At 48.5% G+C, this 24,113-nt stretch overlaps 1 long non-coding RNA gene across 1 annotated transcript; it reads right to left on the minus strand.

Moving 5' to 3' along the window:
• Positions 1–866: 866 nt before the first annotated feature.
• On the minus strand, positions 867–7,543 carry LOC142403497 (uncharacterized). Its single transcript, XR_012773661.1, has 3 exons — positions 7,464–7,543; positions 1,749–1,811; positions 867–888 (listed from the first exon to the last, which is right to left on the minus strand). It is a non-coding gene; the product is annotated as an uncharacterized LOC142403497 (long non-coding RNA).
• Positions 7,544–24,113: the final 16,570 nt, after the last annotated feature.

The following is a 24,113-nucleotide window of genomic DNA, read 5'->3' on the forward strand; positions in this document are numbered from 1 at the left end:
TCCACTAAACCACATTTCTTCCACATATCCAAATCATTTCTTAATCAAAAAAACATATCCACATATTGTATTTCATCCCGTTTTTCAGTTCCCTGACAAAACAACATTAATTACAATCTAGTCTTGTATTTCAAGGATCCATTCTCAGGCCATTTTTCACCATCTTCCAATTGATATTGTGGCCACCATTGATTAAAATATCATTTTAGCTTACCCTCCAAATTTATTCCAATTCTTCAGGATGCATCCTAGAGCAGAGGAAAGGGGTGCCTCCTGGGAAGCAGCAGCACCCATATGGGTACCGAAAAACCCAGCGTTTCTACACAAACCAGAACGAGGCACGTCTCCCTTCGTTACTCAGAACAGAACAGAACAGAAGAGTGTGTAGAAATAAACAGAACTATGCTGCTGCCGCCTATCTTCCCTGATGCGTCTTATGCCGAGCTTTAATATTCTGCGCACGCTCAAAGGTGAGGGGTCTCTGCTTGGGCCAGTGTCTCCAGCTCGAGGGGTGTGACTTTTAGTATTATAATGAGGATAGTTTGAGTGAGGGTGCCTCTTATCACACTTCTACTAGTTGTTTCAGATGGTTCCCAAAACATCTTAATTAGCTTACATATTTCTCCAGGATGTGTTTTTCTCCCAAGGACAGTAATTCTTGTTTAGACGTGCCACTTTCCAGCCTGAATCTCCCTTATCAGCTTTACGTAAGCCTTGGCCTTCCGACAGCTCCTGTTAGACTACACTGTTAGACTACACTACCACACTCCTTTCCTTGCTAGCAGTCAAGAAACACAATCTGCGTAACACGTACAAGATGCTGACTTGGCCAGTGTCCTGGTTTCAGCTGGGATAGAGTTAATTTTCTTCCTAGTAGCTGGTACAGTGCTGTGTTTTGGATTTAGGATGAGAAGAAAGTTGATAACACACTGATGTTTTAGTTGTTGCTAAGTAGTGTATACACTAGTCAAGGACTTGTCAGCTTCCCATGCTCTGCCAGGTGCACAAGCAGCTGGGAGGGGGCACAGCTAAGATAGTTGATCCAAACTGGCCAAAGGTATATTCCATACCGTATGACGTCACGCTCAGTATACAAACTGCGGGGAGTTGCCTGGGGGGCAGCAGTCACTGCTCGGGGACTGGCTGGGCATCAGTCAGCAGGTGGTGAGCAGTTGCATTACATGTTTTTTTCCCTGGGTTTTGTTCCTCTCTCTGTCTCTTATTGTTTTCCTTTTCATTACAATTTTTTTGTTCAATTATTAAACTGTTCTTATCTCAACCCACAAGTTTTCTTACTTTTGCCCTTCCGATTCTCTCCCCCATCCCACCGGGGTGGGGAGGGTGAGCGAGCAGCTGTGTGGTGCTTAGTTGCTGTCTGAAGCTAAAGCACGACACCACTGTTCACATTGCTGCCCCTGTGCACTCGTACCTCTAACACATATTCTTAAGAGAAAGGCTGTATCCCTGGCTTTCAAGGGAATTATAAAGTCAGGGACAAGGAGTGACAGCTGTGTCACTGGCAAGTCACCCCTTCTGACACTAGAGGATTGACACATTAATGCTCTGGGAGCTCTGGGAGCAAATCGTCAGAGCTCTTCCTCGCTCCCTCCACTTCTTTGTCTCTCCCCCCCCCCCCCCCATCATCCCCACATTAATAAACGAGTTTCAAGGCTGGTATGAAACTTTCTGAGCAGATCAAAATCCAAACCCACTTTTGCCCATAATATTCTACCACTCCTCCCACTTACCTAGTCCTGTCCCAGCTTCTGCTCTTTCACTTGCTTTTCTCCAAAACAGAGGCATGTCACATCCTAGAGAGGGGAAAAAACACACCAAACACACCTTCTCCCCCTCCTCTGTTCTTACTCAGGGTTTACACCTCAGGCTTGAATGCCCAGGTTCTGCAGCTGCTCTAAACCCTTGCACAGATCCAACACAGCCTGAACTGCATTACTCCCCCCCAGGTCACTAATTGCCTGCAGGCAATTTAATGAGCATGGACTGAAACTCCCAGCCTCCAGCAGCCACTTTCAGATGGACCATCATTTTACCAGACCTCAAACACTGGAGGATCCCTGTGCTTTCACACTAGATACCAAACCTGGGAAATTCCTCTAACATGACAATAACAAACACAAATCTCCTGGGCTGTGAGAGCTACAGCATGATCCCAGCATCAAGCTGCCCTTCCATATTGGCATTACAGCTTTAGCCTGTCCAGCATCTGTACAAATGTGTGTAGCATTACCTACAGAGATGACCATTTCAATGTAAGAGACGACAACTGTGCACAAAGATCATGCAGGAAAAAAAAGGTTACTAGGCACCGTACAGAGGCCAAGGCAAAATCTGACTGCAAAGATTCAACCTCTGCCTAGAAGCTACGTAAGAACAAACTGGTTTGGTGAACATTAGTTCAAGTGAAAACACTACGAAAAGAGTTGTGAAAGAGTAACATGTTCAGTTCAAAAACAGGACTGGACAATGCCATGTACAAAACACCACCCTATGCCCAGGGAAGCTCTACAAGTCAGACGTGGTACCCAATAATGACAAACAATGGCTCTTCACATCAGTTTTGTGTATGTTCTGGTTAGTTCTTTTAGTCAGACACAGAAAGCAAAGTGATCTCTTCTTCTGTTGAAGTAATCAATCATTTAAGTAGCTATTGCTAAACATTTCTGAAGAAACCCCAAAAAGTTAAAGCAGGTACTTTTATCCTTACAAGATGCTTATCATGGAAGCATTGAGCTTATCATATCATATGAAATTCTCTTCTCTACTCTCAAGGGACCCATTTTCTCTGCTCCCAAGGAAACCTCTAAAGCTCTTGATGAGTTTTCAGAGCAAGGAACACATAGTTCAGTGCTCACGGCTATGAATGGAGAACATTTACAAAACACTGTAAAGGCAAATAAAGCAAAGAGCAAGCATTAATGGGAAAACCTGGGAGCAGAATGAGAAGCACCACACAAGTAAAACTGTCCCAAGCACTTAGGCCTCCATCAAGCCCTGAGGTTGATGATGGCTGTTGGATGGCTTTCCTCCCCCAGATGGAAACACCTCTCGCTACACTGTGCGCAGAGCAAGGAAGGAAAAGGCAATACACCCCGACATCTAAAGGCACAAAACTCCAAGCAAAGGTCACTTTTTTTTTTGTTTCTTTAGATAAACTGCCTGGCCAGTTACAACACCTGCTTATACTGACTTCACCCATCCTTACCCACATAAATTTGTGACATGCTGAGTCAGTGTGGAGAGTCAGGTGGACTTTGACGTCCACACTGCTACCACGGGACTGGTTTTTTAACTTATTGACATTTATCTGTCACTTTGAAGCTGCCCAAGGGTCAGCATGCCCTTGCTACTGGAGGTTCTTGCTCTGTGTAGGCACTAAGGAAGACATTTTTGGTGATGCATTACTTCAAATGGGTAAAGCACAGCAGAACATAATGTAGATGAGCTGCTGAGCATCATCCCCCAGGCATATCAGGCACAAGGGCAAAGCTTGTATATTTAAGATGCATTTGAGTACATCACCATTAAAATACACCACTACCAGATATTTCTCTAGACTGAAGGCTGACGGCAGCGTACAAGGAGAGTCCTTTCTGGACAGCTCACTCCTGGGTAGTAATCCTACAGACTTCCTTTAATGATGGAAATCGAAAGAGCTTCAATAAGCTTTTAAATTAAGCACGGCAAATAAAAAGCAAACACAACAAACAAAAAATGACAGGTAAATCCCTAAGGCACTAATGAGGAACAAAAGGTCTCCCCTTGAGTCCACTACCCCTCACTAAACAGACAAATGGCTTCAAAAGAGATTCCTGCAAAGAAACCACAGATGGAAGATAACCCTGTAAGTCCAGCACAACTGACCAACATGGAAACGGTAGTGTTGACCCTTCTCCTGCTCCTCCTATGAGCTCTTCGCCAGCCATGTGAAGAGGCAAAATCAAGGATGAACGAATCCAATCTGAGAAGAAGTTGGCCCCAAAAAATTCAAAACGATCAAGAAGTCTATTTGAAATATGGATTCTCATCCACTGTTGTGGATCATGAACCTCGCCCTAAGCACATGTCATGCCTCAGGATAGGAGGTAAGGACTGTATGAAGTCACCACCGCAAGCAGACATTTGAAACTCAAGCATTCACAACAGGCAGGCAAACCTCTACCCTTTTTTCAGCCATGTTTCAAGTCACACGATACTCAGTCCAGGACTGTACAAAACATCACTAAACAACAATAGCAGCCTCTTTGCGGGTTTCTTACTCAAAAGCAAAACCCAAAAAGCCATGTACCCTTGGGGAAAGCCTGGTCCTTCTGTGTGGCTGGGGTCTTCCTATGGCTCTTCCTCAAGGCAGCAGAAATGACCATGAATTTGGGGAGTCCACACAAATTCAGAAGTACACTTAGTCCTCCGGCAGTCATTACCTATGGGCCAGAAGTCCCCACACACCCCAGAAGTGCCCGTTAGTCGTCTGGCAGTCATTCTCCACAAACTCCAAGTCCTCCACACCTAACCACCTACCTACTGACTCAGTGGAAGTGAGTTGGACCGCAACAGAATTGACACTGCCTGGCCCGGTCACACATATTAGACCACAAATGCTGGTTACAAGAGAGAAAATGCAACACTACCAGAACAACCAGAAGACACATCATACAAAAACCAAAGGCCACTACCCAAACCCTAAGAAAGCAAACAAACTAAAAAAGGACTCTCCAAAAAAACCCCACCCAGAATACAAGATAAGGCAAAAATAACCTAATCCCAGGAACCCAGGGCCAACAAACCCAGATCCTGTCCATAACAATCACATGCTTTAATCCAAACTCATGTAAACTCTGGCATCCAATAACCCTAGCATCCCATAACCCTAGCACATGCTGGCCCTAAGATATCAAAACACTGAACATAAACTCCTTGGAGATGTCTGCCAGAGCCTTCAGGTGGCCTCTCATCTCAGACATCACAACTTTGAAGTGGGAGTGGGACAGAGCCACCAGGACATCACCAGCAGCTATCCTCACATCATCCATCACACCCTGAAAAAGTGCCTGCGTTAAACACTCCCAGGGAGAAGCCTGAGGCACTCAGAGCCTTGTAACTGGCCAGCCATGACCACGGGGCTTCAGCTCATCATTTCTGTGTCAGAGCCACCAGGCAGATGACCCCATCCTCCCTGTGAGACCCCTCGGGGCAGCCGAGCCCAGCGCCGGGTGGCTGGATATGGCCTTTGCTCTATGGGGAGCCGCTTCCTGGGAGCAGGATCTCTCACGGGGGCACTGGGAAACCCTCCTCAGGCCTGGATGCCTGAGAAACACCTCTGCGCTGCTCTGTATCTCACCAAAAAAACAGGGGCAGAGGAAGGCTGCTTTGGTGGCCTCCAAGAGAACCACTTCACCTGGGCTCCTCTGCGGCTACTGGGCACCTTTGCTGTCAGGTGGGTCTCAGCACCGCTCTGCCAACAGCTGTCACCTCCCTGCAGGATGCTCTCCAGTGCATGGTACGTCTCCACTGGGTCTCCCTGGGGACAAAGATTGGAAGGGAGGGATTTGGTTTGCTTTGCCCCCATTCCCAGGGTGCCACCAGAGAGACCTGCCGCCCCCAAATCAGCTGTGTGACGTGGACACCACGTAGGAGCTGCCAACGTGGGTCAGGAGGAACAGGCCAGACGTTCTCCTGTGCCCCCGGTGCTGGCAGAAAGCAGAGCTGGGGGCACAACGGGGAGAAGCTCAGGGCAGCCAACAGCCAGCGGTGGGGCCCGGCAGGGTGCAGTGCCCACAGAAATGCCTGGCTCCTTGAGCCTCCGCCCTGAGGCTGCAGCATGGGGCCAGCACTGGCTGGGGCTCCGCTGGGAAAAACCATGTAGGGGTGACCCTGACATCCTGCACACGTACCTGGCACGGGGATTCCATAGCCTGTCCCTTTGCCCATTGCTGCCACAGGATCCAAAAAACAGCGCCACCAGCGCTGACATGGTCCTGAGGCATCTCTTGACAGACGACTCTTCAACCAGCAGGCCTAAAAAGAGGAAAAATTGCCCACAATTAAGCTGTGCTCAAGTTTTTGCAGGCAGCATGTTTTTTGAGCTGCCTGGTGGTGCCATTCCTGGGGAGCGCTCAAGAAACAGTGTGGCTGCCTCTACTTGCAGGCAGGCAGTGGAGTGTGTGCTGTGGGAGTGAGCGATGGTTTGTTTGTGAGGCTGTTGAACGGGTTCAGGCTTTAATTGCACCCAAGCTGGTATGCCTGGTTCCTTCTTCTTTGCAAGTGGTATTTAGAGATTAAATGGTATTTTTTTTAAAAGCAAAACCAACAGGCAAACAAACAAAAAAACAGTTGGGCAATTCCTCCCCCACCCCTCAGCTGGGCTTTTTTTCCTCAGTCCCAGCCAGTCTGCAAGGTAATGCTCGTCACCAGTATTAGGCTGCAGGATTGGGGCCAGGGCAGAGGGTTTTTAGGCAGCACATTCCTCGAGGCTCCTGGTACTGCAGTTCCTGGGGAGTGCTCAAGAAATGTGGGCAGTTGCCCATAATTGCAATGTTTGGTCTCTTCCCATCACTCTCTCTCTGGCTTCCCATTTTTTAATTACTCCCTCTCTGTTTTTAGCCCATTACTATTTTTTATTTTCTCTTTCTCTATCCAGCTCCTGGTCTGTATTTTCTAATTCTTCTCTGTCTCTCCTATATCCCCTTGCTGGTTTTTTCTTTCTCCACAGTGCTCTCTCCTGCTCCTTTTCCTTCTATTTTTCCTGTCACTGTGTCCTGCTTCCTGGCTTTATTTTTTCTCTCTGTCCTGCAGCCTGTCCCCTTTCCTGTTCCCCTCATCCCCTGCTCAGCTGGCTGTGCCTTCTCTCTTCTCTCTAGGCCTCTGTCCTGCTCCCCATCCCCTTTTGCTCTTCCTCCATCTCCATCCTGGAGGCCATTGCTGTTCTGTCCTTCTCCGCCTTCTTGTCCCGATCCACATCCCTCTGTTTCTCAGTCTCTCCGCATTGCTTCCTGTCCTTCTCTTGCTCTCCCACTCTCTGTCCCTGCCTCTCCCTGTCTCTCTCCCCTCCCTTTTCCCTCTCACCCTTTCCCCTCTGTCCCTCTGTCCTGCTCCCTGTCCCATTGCTCTGTCACTCCGCTCCCCTGGTGCTTTTTCTGTCTCTCTGCCCCCCTGCCCCGCTCCCTCACCCCACCTGGGTTGGTCCGTCCCTCTGGCCTCCTTCCTGCCCTTCTTCTTCTCTCTCTGTCCCTCTGTCCTGCTGCTTAGCATGAGTTTTCTTCCTGACCCCCCCGACCTCCTTCCCCTCCATCTGTTTCCCGCACCATCCCTCTGCCCGCTCCTCACCAGTACTTTTCCTTTCTCCACTCCCTGCCCAGCTCCCCCCTGCTCTCCCTGCCCCTCTGTCCTGCTCCCGTCCCTCTGTCCGTCTCCTGTCCCTCTCCGGCCACCCCACCGCCCTGCCCTACCTCCCTCTGCTGCCCTGTCCCTTGCTCCCCCTCCTCCCTGCTCCACCAGAGCTCAGGGGCCTGGGCCGGGCACGGGCCAGGGCAGCCCCGGGCAGGCGGCCCCGGGGCCTGCGGGGGCGGGACCGGCCGGGGGACAGCAGGAAGGATCGCCCCGTGGCATGCCGGGAGCTGTAGTCCTGCGGCGGGGGGCCTCTGGGCGGCCATGTTGGTGCTGGGAGGTGCAGCCTGTGCTCCAGCCGTGGCCCAGCTGAGGCAGGGCTGGGGCCAGCCGTGAGGCGAGGACAGGCAAGCGAGTAGAGGTACAGAAGGGGAAGGGAGGGAAGGACAGACAGACAAAGAAGTGCCTGAGCTGAAGAATTTGTCTGGCAGTGCAGAGAGCAGGAGCTGCGGTGAGTCCCAGGCCCTTGGGGCCATGTCACCCCTCTTCTGCATCTCAGTCCCTCCCTGCCCCCCTTCCCTCTGTGTCATATTTTTTGCTTCCCTGTACCTCTCATCTTCTAGTATTGTGTTCTGCTCCCCGTCCGTCTCTTTTCTCCAAGTCCCTCTTTCTCTGTCGCTCTACCCGTCCCTGTGTTTTGCTTGCTGTCCCTCTCCCCTGCTCTCTGTCCCTCTTTTTTTCTTCTTCTGTTTCTATCCTGCAGCACATTGCTGTTGTTTTCTTCTCTGTCTCTTTGTCCTGATCTGCATCCCTCTCTGTTTTTCACAGTCTCTCTGGCCTGTTCCCTGTCCTTCTTTGTCTCTCTCTGCCTGTATGTCCTGCTCCCTGTCCTTGTCTTCCCCTCTCCCTCTTTCCTTCTGGTTCTCTTTGTTTGTCTCTCTGTTGCTCTGTCCTGCTCACTGCCACTGTGTTTTTTCATTCCGTAATTCTCATCCCACTGTCCCTGTCCTTCTTCCTGTCCATCTCTCCTCTCTCTCTCTGCTGCTCCCTAAACCTTCCCCTCCCTCCTCCCTCCATCTCTCTGCAGGGCTTCTGATACCTCTCTTTCTCCATCCCTCTGTGCTGCTCACCATCCCTGTTCTTCTCTTTATCGTTATTCTTGTCTGTCTCTCTGTTCTGCTCCCTGCCCCTACTCTTTTTTACTCCCTCTCCATCCTGCTGCCCACCCCAGAATTTTTTGCAATGTGTATCCTGCCCCCAGTCCTTATTTGTCTCTCTCCCCCCTCATCCCTCTCCCTCTTTGTGCCTCTCTTCCTCTTTCCCGGCTGCATCTCTCTTCACCTCTGTCCTGCTCCATGCCCCTTTTTTCCTCTCACTGTCCCTCTGTCCTGGTTCCTGTCCCCATCTTCTCTGTCTTTATTTCTCTGTCCTGCTGCCTGTCCCATTGTTTCCTGCTATACCCCTGTGTCCAGCTGGCTCTCCCTTGTATTTGTCCTCTCTTCCTCCTTCCTGCTTCTCAGCCCTCTTTTCCTCTTCCTCAGTCTCTGTCCTCCAGCCCGTTGCTGGTTTTTTTTTCCCCCTCTTCTTGGTCTCTTTGTCAGGATCTGACCCTCTCTTTATTTCTCAGTCCCTTTGTTCTGCTCCCTGTCCTTTCTCTCTCCATCTGTATGCCCCACGCCCTGTCCCTGTGCTCCTCTATCCCCCCTTCCTTCTTCCTCTGCTTCCCTCCCCATCTCTCTGTCCTGCTCTTGTCCCCGCTTTTTCTTCCTTCATCTCTCTGCAGGTCTCCTTGTGCCTGTTTCTCTTGATTTTTCCCTCTCTCTAGCCTTTTCCCTGCACCTTTCTTTCTTGGCTCCTCTGTCTTCTTCCTTGTCATATTTTTCTCCTTCTAGTCCTCTGTCCTTCTCGCCATCAGCTTAAACTGAATGAGCAGTTGTCCCTGTGCTCTGGTATTTCCTTAGCATTGCCCTAGGGAAGATCTGTGTTTTGAGGGCTAGGGATCATTTAGGAGCTGGTGTCCTTATGTAGGCAGCGGAGCTAGGTGGAGTTAAAGCAGAGGTTGTTCTCAGCTGGTGCTCTGTGCATCTTGTTGAAAGAGCAGGCTGTGGGCCTTATTTTGAAGGAAGGTTTCTTGTTCTGCGCTTATTGCTCCTCAGGACACTGCACAGGAGTTGTGCGGGGGTCTGAAGGGATAGATGGGACCTGCTGTGATTCCTAGTAAATGTGAACTTGAACTTACCTGGACTTGAATGAAACCAGACTGACTGCATATGGTTTTCTTCCCAGCTCCAGTTCCAACCTACGTGCTCGGCACTAATGACCAAGAGAGCCCGAGCTGCAAATTAGCTGAGAACATCACTCACTCAGGTAATGGGGCAGGTGGTCTGTGATAAGGGATGTGTACTTGCCTGATGGTGCTTTCATGAACGTTCTCTGGTCTTGCCACTTCAAAGCGCTTCTTTTTCCCGTAAATTTTAAGATGGCATTTCTTATTCTGGGGCTCTGACTGGAGTTGGACTTAATGTTGAATGGCTGATATAATGGGCTCTGTCAAATGTGAGAGAGAACCCTGCTTTTTTGTTGCTGTTTTCTAACACTGTCTGAACTTTGGTAGGCAAAAGGAAGAGTGGTTGAAAGAGCCTGTTTTTTGAGATTAATGTATACCTGTAGCGTGCCTGTCTTTGTATGGTGAACGTTTCCTCCCTGCAGTATGATTTTGCTGGGCTGTGAGGGTGTGTTGGAGTAGCAAAGGTAAGAAGTGTTGTCATTAAAGGTAATGAAGCTGTTGCAAAACTAGCGGGAAAAGAGCTTTTGGTATTGATTGATTTCTGGGAAGCAAGGCAGCAATGAGGAAAGAAAACTGGGGCTTGTCTAAATGGCTCCTTGACCGTAGGCAGGGTTTGAGCCTTTGCGCTAGAGCAGGTCTTTACTCCAGTGTACAAACACAGAGGATGAGCTCTCTGTAAGGAAAGTTTCAGTAGAAGTAAGGCTAAATTTGCTAAATTTGGTCCTCTCTATCTGTTGCAAACAAGAGATGACTTGGCAGCATTTACATCTCGGGTGCATGCTGGTGTGTTAATGCAGGCTGTCGAGGTCTTTTCAGGAGTACTTCTGGACTGCAGGTTGCGTGCCTGGGTGGTACCGAGTCCCAGGATGAGCCAGCTCCTGCTGGCAGTTTTAGCTCAGGTGATGTGACAGAATGGAAACTGTGTTTGTGGTGGATCCCAAACGTGAAAGGTGTGGATACGTTGCTGACGTGCCCCCAGCCCGGAGATGTGGGGAGTTTTGCCAACAGTCTTTGTAGGGATTCTGTTTTCTGCTGGGATGGGTTTCTAGATGGATTTAACAAATGCTTGCCTTTCTGCTTGCTGTGGCTACCTGCAGAAGGGCCGTGTTGTTCGTGTGGATTTACCAGTGTAAGGGCTTTGGAGGAGAACTGGCTAAACCAGCTTTCTTTCTTTGGAGATCACTAGCATTTGTGTAGAAAAGTAGAGGTTCAGTCGGTAAAGCTTATAGCATTGTGCTGTGCTCAGACCATGGAGCTCTGTCTCCTGGAGATACTGTTCATTTGGACTCATTATTTTCTCAGCTAAGTCTTTCCAAGTCTTACAGACTTGAGCCCCTTGGGATGGTGACGTTGTAGTTCAAGTGCTCAAGTGGAAATGTTTGGTTTGCCGTTGCAAATCATCCAAGTCCAGGCTCCCCCCAGGCCTTTTCCTCTGCAGCCCAGGTGAGACCAGAGTTGGGAACTGCCCCATCTTACCAGAGGAGCAGAAACAAGAACCAGAGAAAGTCGTTGCTGCCTCCTTTCCTGCTCACCTGCACTGCACAGTCTTCCCCAACCTTGAAAAAAAAGCTCCTCCTGTTACGGTAGGACTTTGTTAGCAGTTTGGTACAGCTGGAGCAAAGGACAGCACAGGCCATTTGCAGATCCAGAGCCGGGTCAGTCCAGGACAGAGGGGTTCCTAACAGATACATGGGCAAGGCCAAAGGAAACATTCCACCTGTGATGAACCAAGGCTTGGTGGAGAGGAGGGAGACTGTAAAATGAGAGGAGGAATGCTTTAGTCCTGGAGAGGTGGTTGTTACAGGCGGGTAAGAGAACCAAATAAGCAAAGCCTCTCAACAGGGAAAACCAGAGCACAAGTGAAAAGGTTTGTGCGGCAGGCAGCAGAGGTTTGGTCTGAAAAGAAAAAACACTTCTTGGTTTAGGTTTGGTGGGTTTTCTTTCCTCCTTTTCCCCAAAAGATGCATTAGTTTTACAGCATGGGATGGCATCCATGTGAAACTCTGCCGGAGTGGCAACCAATTTTCAGATGAATGCTGTTCAGGCATTTTCATTTTGACTCCTGGCCTGTTCTCCTTATGCACAAACTACTTCTGGCTGCTGCTCGTTTCTCCTGAAAGATTTCACAGCCTTCTGTACAAGAGAAGCACCGCTTCCTGCTGATTCAGGACTTCTCCTTTAAGCTCTCTTGCCACTACCTCTTCTCTGCTAATTCTCCCTTCTCCTGAGTATTTCACCCAAGTACTCAGTCCCAGGGACAACAGGTAAAATGAGGATCAGAGTGGTGTGTGGCACGCTGAGGACACCCGTGGTAACACCAGCTACAAAGCTGTTTCCCTTTACACTACCCCTCCCTGCCCCCTTTTACCTTATAAAGCTCTGCTTTGCCATGGCTGGGAGAGGGCTGCTTTTCTTACCAGTAAAAGCACCTGACTGTGCAGCATTTGCTGGTGATCTTCCCATCGGGGCTTCTGGGAAAGCAAAAAATCACACAAGAGTTCTTTACGTATGCTTCAAGTTAGCTTACCAAGTGCTTATAGGGCTAAAATACTCCATAATGACAGAATAATACAAGCACCTACATTGTTGTTTCAAGAAGTGTGCTGTTTCTTCTTTGTTGTGGTTTTTTTTTTTTCCCCTTTCTCCATGGTTATGACTGGAACCAGGCTGGCAGGAGGTCCAGTTTCTTTTGAACTGCAATGCAGTTGCACAACCGTTTGTGCTTAGAGATTTACTCTTTGGCACTACAAGGCACTGTATAGCTTGCCTTTATTACTCTTGGAGGAAAAAGTCCCCCGAATTTCATGCACTGGGCAGCTCAATCTCCCCCAGTTACAAAGGAGCTTTGAAATGCAGTTGCCTGCAGTGGCCTTTCATATGCTGTTCTTCCTAGGTTACCTGAACCACAATCCCACCAAAGCCAAAGCCCCTGCTTACACATGTAAAGGAGCAAACCCTCCTGCAGAAGACAGATGCTCTCTAGGTCCTTGTTAATATGTGGAGCCCTCCATAGCCAGGAATGGAGCGCTGTTATATGGCTCCAGCCTATGGCATTCTGTGGACTTCCCAAGATGTTTATCTAAGATCACTTGTGGACTGAGTGAGTAACATTTGACCAAGTGTTTGTTCAGACAAGACAAGCATGCTTCCATATTTCCTTGTGAGAGTGGGGTACAAAAGACTCTGAAACAAAATTCGTGGAGACTACCCTTTAAAATCCAAATCTCCCAACAGGTGAATTGGAGTTTCAGAGTGTTCCTGAAATAAAACTCAATAGCAACGGAGTTACTATTAAGCAGGCATCCTTTATTACAGCGCTGGGCAGCACTGGGGATCGCTCCACCATAAGTGCTCCGACAAACAAGCAAGATCGCAGAGGTTATATGTTGCAAAATATACATATTCATAAGATTAATTTATAGAAACATGAGATTTCTTGGAACTCATTAATATATGTAAATGTCCCTGACGCATGCGTACTTAAGTCCTTAGGTGGTCGTTAGGGATCCTCTGGTGGTCGTTGGAGGAAGTCAGTAGTCTTCATCACTCTGACCGCTGACTGAACTTTGTCTTTACGCATGCTCAGTCCATCTTTGTCTTACTCATACCTTCCTTGCATATCCAAAATCAGGTGGTTCTTGTGTAGTTTCTCCTTATCAGCCCTTTCCAGGGACACAGGGCCTGAAGAATTCCTTTTTATCTATCTACATTGCAACTATCTCAGCTAACCAAGGATTTAACACAGGCAAAGCATTCTTACTCTAATGATTAGGTCAAATAAAGAATGCTGGTTAGCAATTCTGCTATCTAAGCTTCCTTACTTAAGGCCAACAATACTGGTAAGCTAGGCCAAATTATCTGCGAAAGGGAAACTAAAAGGAAACATTGAGCAACCAAGATATTTACAACATTTCTTTTTCTCTTTGGGGATTTTAGCTCTTTTCATTCGGCTCACCTCTTGAATGAGCTGTAGATGTTTTCAGAGAGCTGGCTCTTCTGGAACTTTTAAGGAGAACCTGTCCTGGTGAAATTGGCTCCTTGGCTTGAGTAAAAGGCCAGAACTTCACTGCTTTTGTGCTGTTGTCCTCTGCCCTAGGTGGTTATTTCCCTGAGAAGTCCAACAAACACATCTGTAAGTGCCCGCCTGTGCAGTCCATGTGCTTCTGGCACAGGGCCATTGAAACCGGTCCTGTTTCAACCGTTGAAACCGTTGAAATCGGTTTAGCTCTGATTGCTCTCTGTGTGGCTTGTATCTGTCCTCAGCCAGAGGCACAGTAGCTTTCAGATAAGGAATGGCACTATTCAAGGGCAAAGTGAGCAATTGGGATCCAAAGCCTGTTTTGGTTAAGGCCATCAGGTGAAAATGTGCGGTTAGAGTTTTCTGTGTCACGTAACCTTTTGATTTCAGTGCTCTCCTCTAGTCCGATCTTGCAGAGTTGTTGCAGAGGCATGGAAATTAAAGAGAGAAAGCACACGCACACCTCACACACATGCACCCCGTCCTCATGGCTCGAGGTGAACAAACAAAATCTCTGGGGCTACGTTGTTTTATGGAATGTGTATCAGACATGCAGTATCAGGGGAGTTGTGCCCAGCAAAGGGCAGACTCCAAGCATGGCTGCAGGTGCCGGGGGCTTGAACAGTGTCACCTGGAAGAGGACAAGGGAAAAAGAACCTCTTGTGCCACTGACAGTCATGCTGGCTGACCCTGGGTTGTCCTGTCCTCTTGCAGGATGGTATGTGTTTCTCCAGTGACAGGAGCCACAAGGGATTTCCATTTCCATTAGGTACATTATTTTCAGAGTTACGTGATGTTCGTTCCCCTATAATTCACTGATTTCCTCCGTAGTACTCACTTCTCCTACTCGACTCCATTAGGTTTAAAGCTCTGTAAGGTGAGGCTGCTCTTTTCAGCTGTGCATTTGTACTTGACCTTCACAAATTTGACAATTCCAATTGTACAGAGCTCAGCCTGTAGCCTGATTCGCTCAGGTTTCCTCCTGCTTTATAGCCAGCACCACTGTTGATTTGATAACTGGGGGTGATCTGTTACTTGCAGGAGGTCTTGTACACACGCTGGTGAGCCTCTCTTGTCATCCCCCAAAGGACAAACTCGGTCACTAGGCCTGCAGCCGAGCCATTTACGCCTCTAATGTTCTGTAAACATCTTTTTTCCCCAGTCCAATCATTGCAGTTAATCCAGGATTTCCTAGCACAGCTCCTGTTTGGGTGCCCAAACTGCTGTGGAGCTGGGTTACAAATGTATCCCTGTGGGCACATTGTCAAGGCATCAGTCCCCCATCGCGTAAGGATTATAGACATGTAATCTCAGGAGTGCTCAAAGCTCGACCAGATCCTGCCAACTGTGTGGCTGTTAAGGGATGTCAGGAGTGGCCACCTCCTCCAGCAGCCCCAGCCCAGGATTCCCCTGCCCAGGACCCCCCTGCCCACCTGCTGGAGCCCAGCTCAGCAGCTGGGGTCTCTGCCCCAGCTGAGGGACACAGCTGCCGCTTTCCCTATTGCAGGTTCAGCCAGCAGCAAAGCTGAGCTCGTATCCATGAGACACACGCACGCACAGGACACAGACAGGACACTGACACGGGCGGTCACACAGCCTGCCATAGACAAGGTGCTGCCTTCAACAGCCCCCCACCCTGCCGCCCCAGGGACCCACATCACACATGCTGACTCCTGCGTGTGCTGCATCTGGCATGTTGGTGGCACATCAGAGTGTTAGAGCTCAGGGTTATCCCTGTCTCTGTGATGGGAAGAGCAGTAGGTGCAGAGACTTTGTTCTCCTGCAGAAGCAGCTTCTGCTTCAGGAGCAGGTGATTAGTGTGTGAGTACAGGATGGAAAAGAAACTCCTCCTGCACTCAGACTGACTCACCGTGGTGTGTGTTTTCAGACTGCTCACATGATGCCTGCTTTCATTTCTTAGTTCAGACCCAGCCTGGGGCTCCCAACTGCCCCCCTTGGTGACAAGGACTCCCCGTAGGAGAGCAAGAGGCCATCTGGAGTCACTGGAGGGATCCAGGGAGAGGATCCCTGACCTGAAGAAACCATGGTCAGGCAAGGCATCATAAAAAAAACCCCCATGGTCAAACGTGCCAAAGGCACGTCACTAGTAATGGAGACTGAGAGTTGGCTCATCATTTGGAGATCTGTTTAGGAGAGTATTAACTGACGATCTTCATAAGAGCAGCTTTAATACAAGGCATGGGCAGTCTGGAGAGAGGAACTAGATGGCTTGGTTGACATGTTGTGGATCTCAGGGAGCTGGGCAGGAGAGACTTGTAGGAAGCAATTATAAATAGCACATTGAATGGGCAATAAGAGTACAGGGCAATTAATTCAGGAAGAAAGTGAAATCTCTGGAATTTTAAAGGAGCAAAAAGCTAAAATATATTTGTGTGATGAAAAATATTCCAGAAACAGGAGAGAAAAGTGTGTCAGTGTCAGTGTGAAGGAGATTGGTGGCACAAGTGGAAGGATGAGAGGAGCAGAAGAGCAGAGAAATGAATGTGTTTGGGATAGGAGTGTTGGAGTGGCACGGCACAGAGATGGTGGTGGTGACAGCCTCATTTGTCAGTTTTCTATGTGCAGTCTGTATACCCCATGTAACTCATCCTGCATTCAGCAAGCAGTGCACCCTTTTGGGGGAAAAAAAAAAAGAAAGAAAAGAGAAAGGTAGTTCTTTCCAAGGAATAAAATGTAATCAGTTTCTGTGAGCAGGTAGGTGAACAGAGCATGTACATTCCTTGCCTGGTATCCAGTTAGTGACATGAGAGGGTATTATTAAGAACCTGCTAGATAATGATACTCTGGTTTTTGCATTTTTAGCCCCTTTCATGAAGAAACTTCAGGTTACTTTACAGAAGCTAGTGGCATAAACTGTATGCATTTGACATAGTTTTCTCAGTGAGGAAGTTCAAACCTGTGGCTTGCCCATTGTGGCTCATGTAACCCGTGGCAGAGCTCAGACATGGAGAGAGATGACCATGCTTAGTCTTACCCCTCCAGAGTATTAAACACATTTCTTGAAACACTTTCCCAAAATAGCAAGCACTGACTTTCTGAAATAGCTGTTTTCCTAGCAGCTGCACCTGAGCTAAGCCAGATGAGTCTTGCATGCTGTGAGTCACTGAGGCTGACGACGGGCTGGTGACAAGAGTCACCAGCAGTTTTGGCAAGGACAGAACAAGATTGATAGATGTGCTCCTCTGTGCTGATTATAATTTCTGGAATGTGTCTTGCATAAATAGATCTTCAGGTTTTGCAGGTTGTAGGTCTGACAGGACCTACAGTGTTGTTAACGTGATGGTAATAGCAAAACCTGTAGGCATCCGTGTAGGGCATTTTGGATTTCATATAATTTACACGAGTACTTGAACAGTGTAATGTTCTGTTGAGATCCAGTAGTTCTACTGTCACCAGAAGAAAGGGAAGACAAAGAAGATGAAGATGGCAAAGATACTCAAAAGCATTATAACCTTTGACAGTGGAAACGTGTCATTTACAGTTTATATGAACACCTTTCCTTCAATGTACTCTTTCAAAGATTGACAGAGGACGTTTTGCTATTCCCATATCAGCACTGAGTGATATGCTCTCCACTGAGATGTAAAAAAAAAAGACCAATGTATCCTGGAAAGAAGAGTAATTACGCAGACTCGATAGTCTTACTATTGGAGTTTTCATTTCTCCTTCAAAAACAGGTGTGTGTTTTTTTCACTTGTGCTGTGCAGTGATTAAAAAAAACAAACAAAAAAGAAAAACCCTTGCACCTTCCTCTGAAATTAGAGGTGGGTGAGACCCATCAATTTTTCTGCCTGTTCTGCTATCCTGCTTTCTCTTGAAACTTGCTTGTATCATTATTCTAAACTCTTTGCCTTCACTAGAGCCAAGACAACCTAAGGGTTTTTTCTGGGGCTGATCATCTCCTGTCAGGCAAAGATGTCCATGTAGAGGTACTCGGTCCCAGAGGCCTTGCTGCAAAAGGTCTGATGGGTGCGTGCGTGGTTAGTGATGGTTCTCCCTTATGAAGGGTGCTGTCAGTCACGTCAGTGGATGATGCTTTGGAGGGGTTTCAGATGGGTGGCAATTACAGAAGAATAGTATGATTATTACTGTGGTAGTGTGAGGGTATGAGGGAAACAATGATTTGGGGAGGAGAGGATACTTCTTAGCCGTTAGATTTTTTACAGTGCAGTGTTTGTGGGTCACTGACAAGATGACCATGGAGGTGGTGGCTGAGGCTGTGTAATGGCAAGTCTTTTGTTCTGGAATTGAAGCCCAAATCGCCCCCCAACAGTCTTAGGCTCCTGAATCTGGAAGCATACGGTTCTTTTGTCAAAACTGAAGATAATTCAGTTAGAGGGAGAGCCTGTTTGGAAGTTGTAGTAGTCTGGGGACAGAGGCCAGTTGGGGGCTGAGGCCCTCAGGGGTGGGGGCTGTTTCTACCTTATGTTTTTGGCCTGGAGTTCATAGTTGGGAACGAGCTTTCCAAAATCCTGCTGGAAGGAGCCAGATGTGGCCAGCCTTGGCACGGCCTCAGGGTCTGCTGCCAACCTGCCTTGAAATCAGCTCTTCCCAGCAGGACGTTGCCCAGGAGTAACTTTGAGTGTCGTTCTCCTTCAGGAAGCATGGTATGCAGCCAGAGCTGCGCCTGTGGCAGGAGAAGACTTCACACATTGCTGGGGCTGCTGGTGACAGTTCCCACCAGCTGTCCAGCTCAGGAAGATGTAGGTAAGATGCCAGAGAGGGGGCACTGACTGGTTGTCACTTCTCTTGCAGGAGCAGGATTTAACAGCCGAAGGGAGGCAGGACGAGAGGGCCCATGAGGTCAAAAAGTGCATCAGACCGCTGGCGCAGTCACGATGAGAACAGAGGTAGAAGAGGAAGAGATGCATGTGACGTGGCTGGGACAACACTTCTGAGGTAACATCTGCCACACAAGCACAAAGACAGAGAGAGGCATTGGGAAGTCATGGAGTGGGTGAGAAAGGTGCCTAGAAGAGAGGAGAGCACAGGGAGATGGGAGACAGAGAGGGAGATGGAGGGGAAAAGCTGTGGTGTTGGAAGTGAGGCCGCTCCTGCTGTGCAGGTGCTTGTGATGTCCCTGGTGTCTGAGGAGCTGATAGGGCAGGAGCAGGCAGGTGTGAGCAGCCATAAAGGCAACTGGTCAGAAGGGGAAATGACTGAGCAGAAGAACATTCCTGCGAGCCCAGGAACTTGTGAGCTTGGGGACCAGAAGCATCCTTGAAATGTGCAGCTGGCCGCTTTGAAGCACAGCTCGGTACAAAGAATCCAGACACCTCCAGGTCATCTCTGAAGTGAGACTGTCTGTTATGGTATTGTTCCCCCTTTGGGCTCCCTTTTGGAGTCGGTTGGGTTTAACTGCCCACCTGTGGGATGGCTGGGTCCCCTTGGAGATTGGTTTGTCCTCCCCTCTGGGATGCTTTGGCCCTTTCTGAAGTCTGTCTAATTCACTTTATACCAGTATTATATGCCCATAGAAGTAGTCTGTCACAAGTATATCTGGTGCTATATCGAGGATAAGTTCCCTCCCTAATGATAAGTTTGTAGTAACCTGTGATAGTATACAGCTCCTTGGTTGTTGCTGTTCTATTGATTATTGCTAAAAGATTGGTTGTTGCTGTATGATTGGTAGCTGCTCTTCTTGACTGCTGCCATACTATTGGTTGATACTCTATCACTGATTGCTGCTAGAAATGGGAAGCAGGTCCATGGCCTGTAGCTCCCCAGGGCTCCTCACAGGCATCTGCCAAAGTGCTTTGTCCTGCTGTGGAGGGAGCTGAAGTCCTGGGTAGCAGCCACAGACACCGCCAGGGTAAATACCCAAAGAGTTTGGTGTATGTTGGAGGCAGTTCCATGCCCAATAGGACTCTGGAACTCCTCCCAGGTATTTTGTGTATTCTTTTGGTTTCCTGTGTAGGCGAGTGAATTCCCAGGTAGCAGCCCCAGAATGTTCTAAGGTAGATACCCGAAGAGCATGGTGTATTTTGGCAGCAGGTCCATTCCTGTTTTCACTTCAGGGCTTTCCCTTTACAGGCAGCTAAAGTTCCAGGTAGCAGCACCCCAATTTTCCTAGTTAGTTAGATGGACAGTTTTCTTTGTCATGGAGGCAGATCCATACCTGGTAGCTCCTCAGAAATCCTCCGAGGACTCTGAAGAATGTTTTGGCCTCCCCTGGACACAGCAGAATTTCGCAGGTACCAACCCCAGACTCCTCCAGGGAATCCAGTGAAGCAATTTTGTCAATGCTGGGGGATGGTCCATGCCCTGTGTCTTTCTGGGACTCCTGCCAGGCAGCTTTGGAGTGTTTTGGCCTTCCCTGTGTTATCCCACAAGTGTGAGGTCATTTACCTGGTGTGTGAGACACCAAAATACACACAGGGCAGAAGTATTTCATTTCATGTCTGCACAGAGGTGGGTGCTAGGTGGTAGCTCCACAAAGCTAGCACAAAGTTCAGTCATACAGGTACAGTATTTATACAGTCTAGTTATGCATATGCATAAGTAATTACACCAAGCAGTTTTCTATTGATCTACATTTGTCTTATTTCAACTTAAAGCTACAGTGCTACTTTAATATTCTGCGCACGCTCAAAGGTGAGGGGTCTCTGCTTGGGCCGGGGTCTCCAGCTTGAGGGGTGTGACTTTTAGTATTATAATGAGGATAGTTTGTGTGAGGGTGCCTCTTATCACACTTCTACTAGTTGTTTCAGGTGGTTCCCAAAACATCTTAATTAGCTTACATATTTCTCCAGGATGTGCTTTTCTCCCAAGGACAGTAATTCTTGTTCAGACATTCTGCTTTCCAGCCTGAATCCCCCTTATTGGGTTTACGTAAGCCTTGGCCTTCCACCAGCTCCTGTTAGACTACATTGTTAGACTACAATTCCCCCCTTTGAGACTAAGACTTTTCGTCATAGTCCTCATATGTCTCATTATTAGTTCTCATTAATAACTTGTACAATTAATCATCTAACACGTTTTAAGGCACAACTAACAACAATACAGATGATTATCATGATAAGTACAATTGTAATTATCGTTTGAAGTAAACTTGCCAACCATCCAGTCAGGGAGAATCCAAAACTTTGTAATATTTTCTTTAGAGGCCTGAATATTTCTACTTGATTTTGCCACTTGTTTTATTTCGTCATGTAATAATATTAAATCTAAGGTTAGCCTGTTCTGCAACATCATCTTTGAAGTTTCCTGTAACTGAGTGGTTTAAATCTTGTAATCCTGCTCTAGTTGCATTCGCTAATAGTTCTCCTTGCCCTGTTAGATTGTACAACGACATTCGACTCTGAAAGGAGGTAATTTGGAGACTGAGGAAAGTTTCAGTTTAAATCTAAAGTTAAAATTTCCCACTCGAGGGGATCGGCTGCAGATTTAGATAATGGTGAACAGGCCATTATACTGCTGACATTAGGGATTCTTCCAAAGGATTGGACAAGTTTTAGGACTAGATTTCTGTTACAAAAAGTAAATGCTAGGATAATTAATATCAGAGATACAATTTTCATTATAACTATGCTAAATTAGTAACACTTTCTGAGAGTGTCCTAGGAGTCATTTCAATAATAGTTTTCTAAAAGAAAAACCTTGATACAATTCGTCGATATTCCCTGGTTAGTCAGAGTTTCAGTTCTCCAGTTGGCATAGAGATCCACTTGTCCTGGTCTGGCGCCTTCTTTAGTATGATGAATCCAGGAGTCAATCCCATTCACCTTTACCACTGTGTAAGTTTTTAACAGCACTGTATAAGGTCCTTTCCACTTTTCTTTCCAGGGCTCATCTTTCCAGGGTCGTACATAGACCGCGTCTCCTGGCTGGAGTGGGTGTATCAGGGTGTCCAAGGGAATGGGAGTCTTGTGGTTTAGGTAACTATGCAGGGAGGATAAATTCTGCGAGAGAGACATCAAATACTCTTGAATTACAGATGGTCCCTTGATATGCATTTGGTCTCCCTTAGTGGTTAAATGATTGGTTGGATATGGTTTCCCATACAGGATCTCAACTGGACTTACACCTTCTCTAACTCTGGGTGTAATTTGTACTCTCATTAAAGCCATGAGTAGAATATCTACCCATTTCGTTTGACTTTCCTGACACGCTTTGGAAATGTCTTTTCTTAGAATTTGATTAATTTTTTCTACTTTGCCACTGCACTGTGGCCTCCAATGGGTATGCAAATCCCATTTAATGTCTAGAAATCTAAAAAGTCCCTGCACTATTTCTGCAGTAAAGTGGGGTCCATTATCAGAGCATATACCTTCTGGAACATGGAATCTGGGCATAATTCCTTTCAATAAAATTTTAATCACTTCCCTAGCCTTGTTAGTGCGGCAAGGGAAAGCTTTGGGCTGACCAGAAAAGGTGTCTACCACTGCCAGTAAATACATATACAGATTACACCTTGGCAATTCCATAAAATCTATTTCCCAGTATTCCCCAGGAGTTATTTCTTGTTTTACGATTCCTCCCATGATTTTCTTTGCAATTGTGGGGTTATTGACGCAACAGATAGCACAGGGTGGCCCCTGAGGGTTGCTTCTTGTCCTCTGTAGCACTGAGCACAGCCCCTTGTCTTGCCTGCTGCCCGTCTGCTGTCCGTCACTTGCCTGCTGTCCGTCACTGAGGCTGATGGCAGCTCAGCCAGCAGTTTTGGCGAGGACAGAACAAGATCGATACGTATGCGCCTGCGTGCTGATCGTCTTCAGGTTTTGCAGGCTGTAGGTCTGGCAGGACCTACCGTCTCATTCACGTGATGGTAATAGCAACACCTCCAGGCATCTGTGTAGGGCGTTTTGGATTGTCTATGATTTGCACAAGTACTTGAACAGTTTAATGTTCTGTTGAGGTACGGGTTAGGTTCTGTTGAGGTTCGTCTCTGGCCTCCCGTTCCCTTGCCAGGAATCTCTAGCCCGCTGAGCCACACCAGGGCCACGTTTGGGCACGTGCGCGGGCCTGTTGTCTCTTCACACTGAGCTGGCATGACAATGTTGAGATTCTTGAACGGATAGCCAGACGCTGGCAGCTTTCTGCACTAATCGCACCTGTTTTGCAAACGAGTTACCAAGTGTGTGCCAGAAGAGTGTTTGTTGTAGTTGCTTTAATCAATTTCAAACAACCCAAACAATGAAGTTCCTTTGTATGGGAATAACGTCATCACGAATTTCACCACGCCGACGTTCTCGGGTGGTTTCAGGCGGGCCTATAAAAGGCAAAATCCTGCGTCCTTCTTGGCAGCGGTCTTCCAGGCGCGTCGGGACTCTTAAAGAGAGGCACTTGCCTTTTAGTGTCGGATGGCCACCTGGCCAGCCAACTCCTTACCCACAGCGGCATGATCAGCAGCAACTGATCATTCCTCCTCCCTAAATGCCTGCAGTTTTGTATCCCGTCTAAACAGGGCCAACTGCGCAGCTGGGTTTCAGTGGGAAAAGGGGATGTGAGGGCGATAGCAGCAATGGGCTGTTTTGACAGTTTGGAAGAGTCGTCGTTTGCCTGCCTGTGCTTTGGGCACGGGGCCAAAGGTTCTAGGTCTGAAAATGAGCAGCCTTTCCAGCACACCGGTGTAACCTCCGCTCCGCCGTTTTTCAGAGCCTGTGTTCTTTCCGTGGTGGTCTCTTGGCACCGTCCATCCCAACCTCTGGCTCTGGTTGCACTTTGGCTTTCCCCCAGGCTGCGGCTGCTGAAGTCACCCCCGTTGCGCCCCCCGGAAAAGGGTTTGTGTTCAGCCAGGTCAAGTCCCTGGTCCTCCTCGCTGCGTGAGCTCGTGGCCGTTAGCTCTGGCGCAGAGAGGGGACGGCTAACGGGGGTGGTCTTCGGGCTGCAGGGTTGGTTTCTGCCGCAGCCTGAGAGAAGAGTAACGGCACTAGGTTTGTCCTTGGGAGCCGAGTGGCAGAGGACGCGTCAGGGACGCTCAGCAGCTGTGCCCAGTGCGTGGCCAGCAAGGACAAGGGACAGCCCCCCGGGCCCCCGGGGCACAGGGACTGCCTCGGGGCCAGCACCCCAAAGGCCTTCCTCCAAAGGATGCTGGGCAGAGGGGCGGCGGGCGGGGCTGCGCGGGGGGGGGGGGGGGGGAGGGGGGAGTGTGTGCGGGGAGGGGGGGGGCGGTCACCCCCATGGCACAGTGCCACCGCCCGGCAACGCAGCAGTCACAATGCCCCGGGGCAGGATAAAAGGGGGCATCCTCCCGTCGCCACAGAGCTGGCCCGGGGACAGCCCGCAGACATCCGAGAGGAAGTCCTTGAAGAGCTGGCAGAATGCCTTGGAGGGGGCTGAGGGAGGAAGACCGGAGGCTGGACGAGGCTGCTGGAGATGAGAAGAACCAGCAAGAGCTGGCGGTGCCCGAGGCTATGGGGCCTTTTCAGCTGGCAAGTGGTGGCAAGAGCAAGGGAGTGTCTTCTTGAGGAGCACTGCAGAGCTCGCCGTCCTCATGCCCTGCGG

Source organism: Mycteria americana, unplaced genomic scaffold (genome assembly GCF_035582795.1).
Source record: "Mycteria americana isolate JAX WOST 10 ecotype Jacksonville Zoo and Gardens unplaced genomic scaffold, USCA_MyAme_1.0 Scaffold_35, whole genome shotgun sequence".
NCBI classification, from domain to species: domain Eukaryota; kingdom Metazoa; phylum Chordata; class Aves; order Ciconiiformes; family Ciconiidae; genus Mycteria; species Mycteria americana.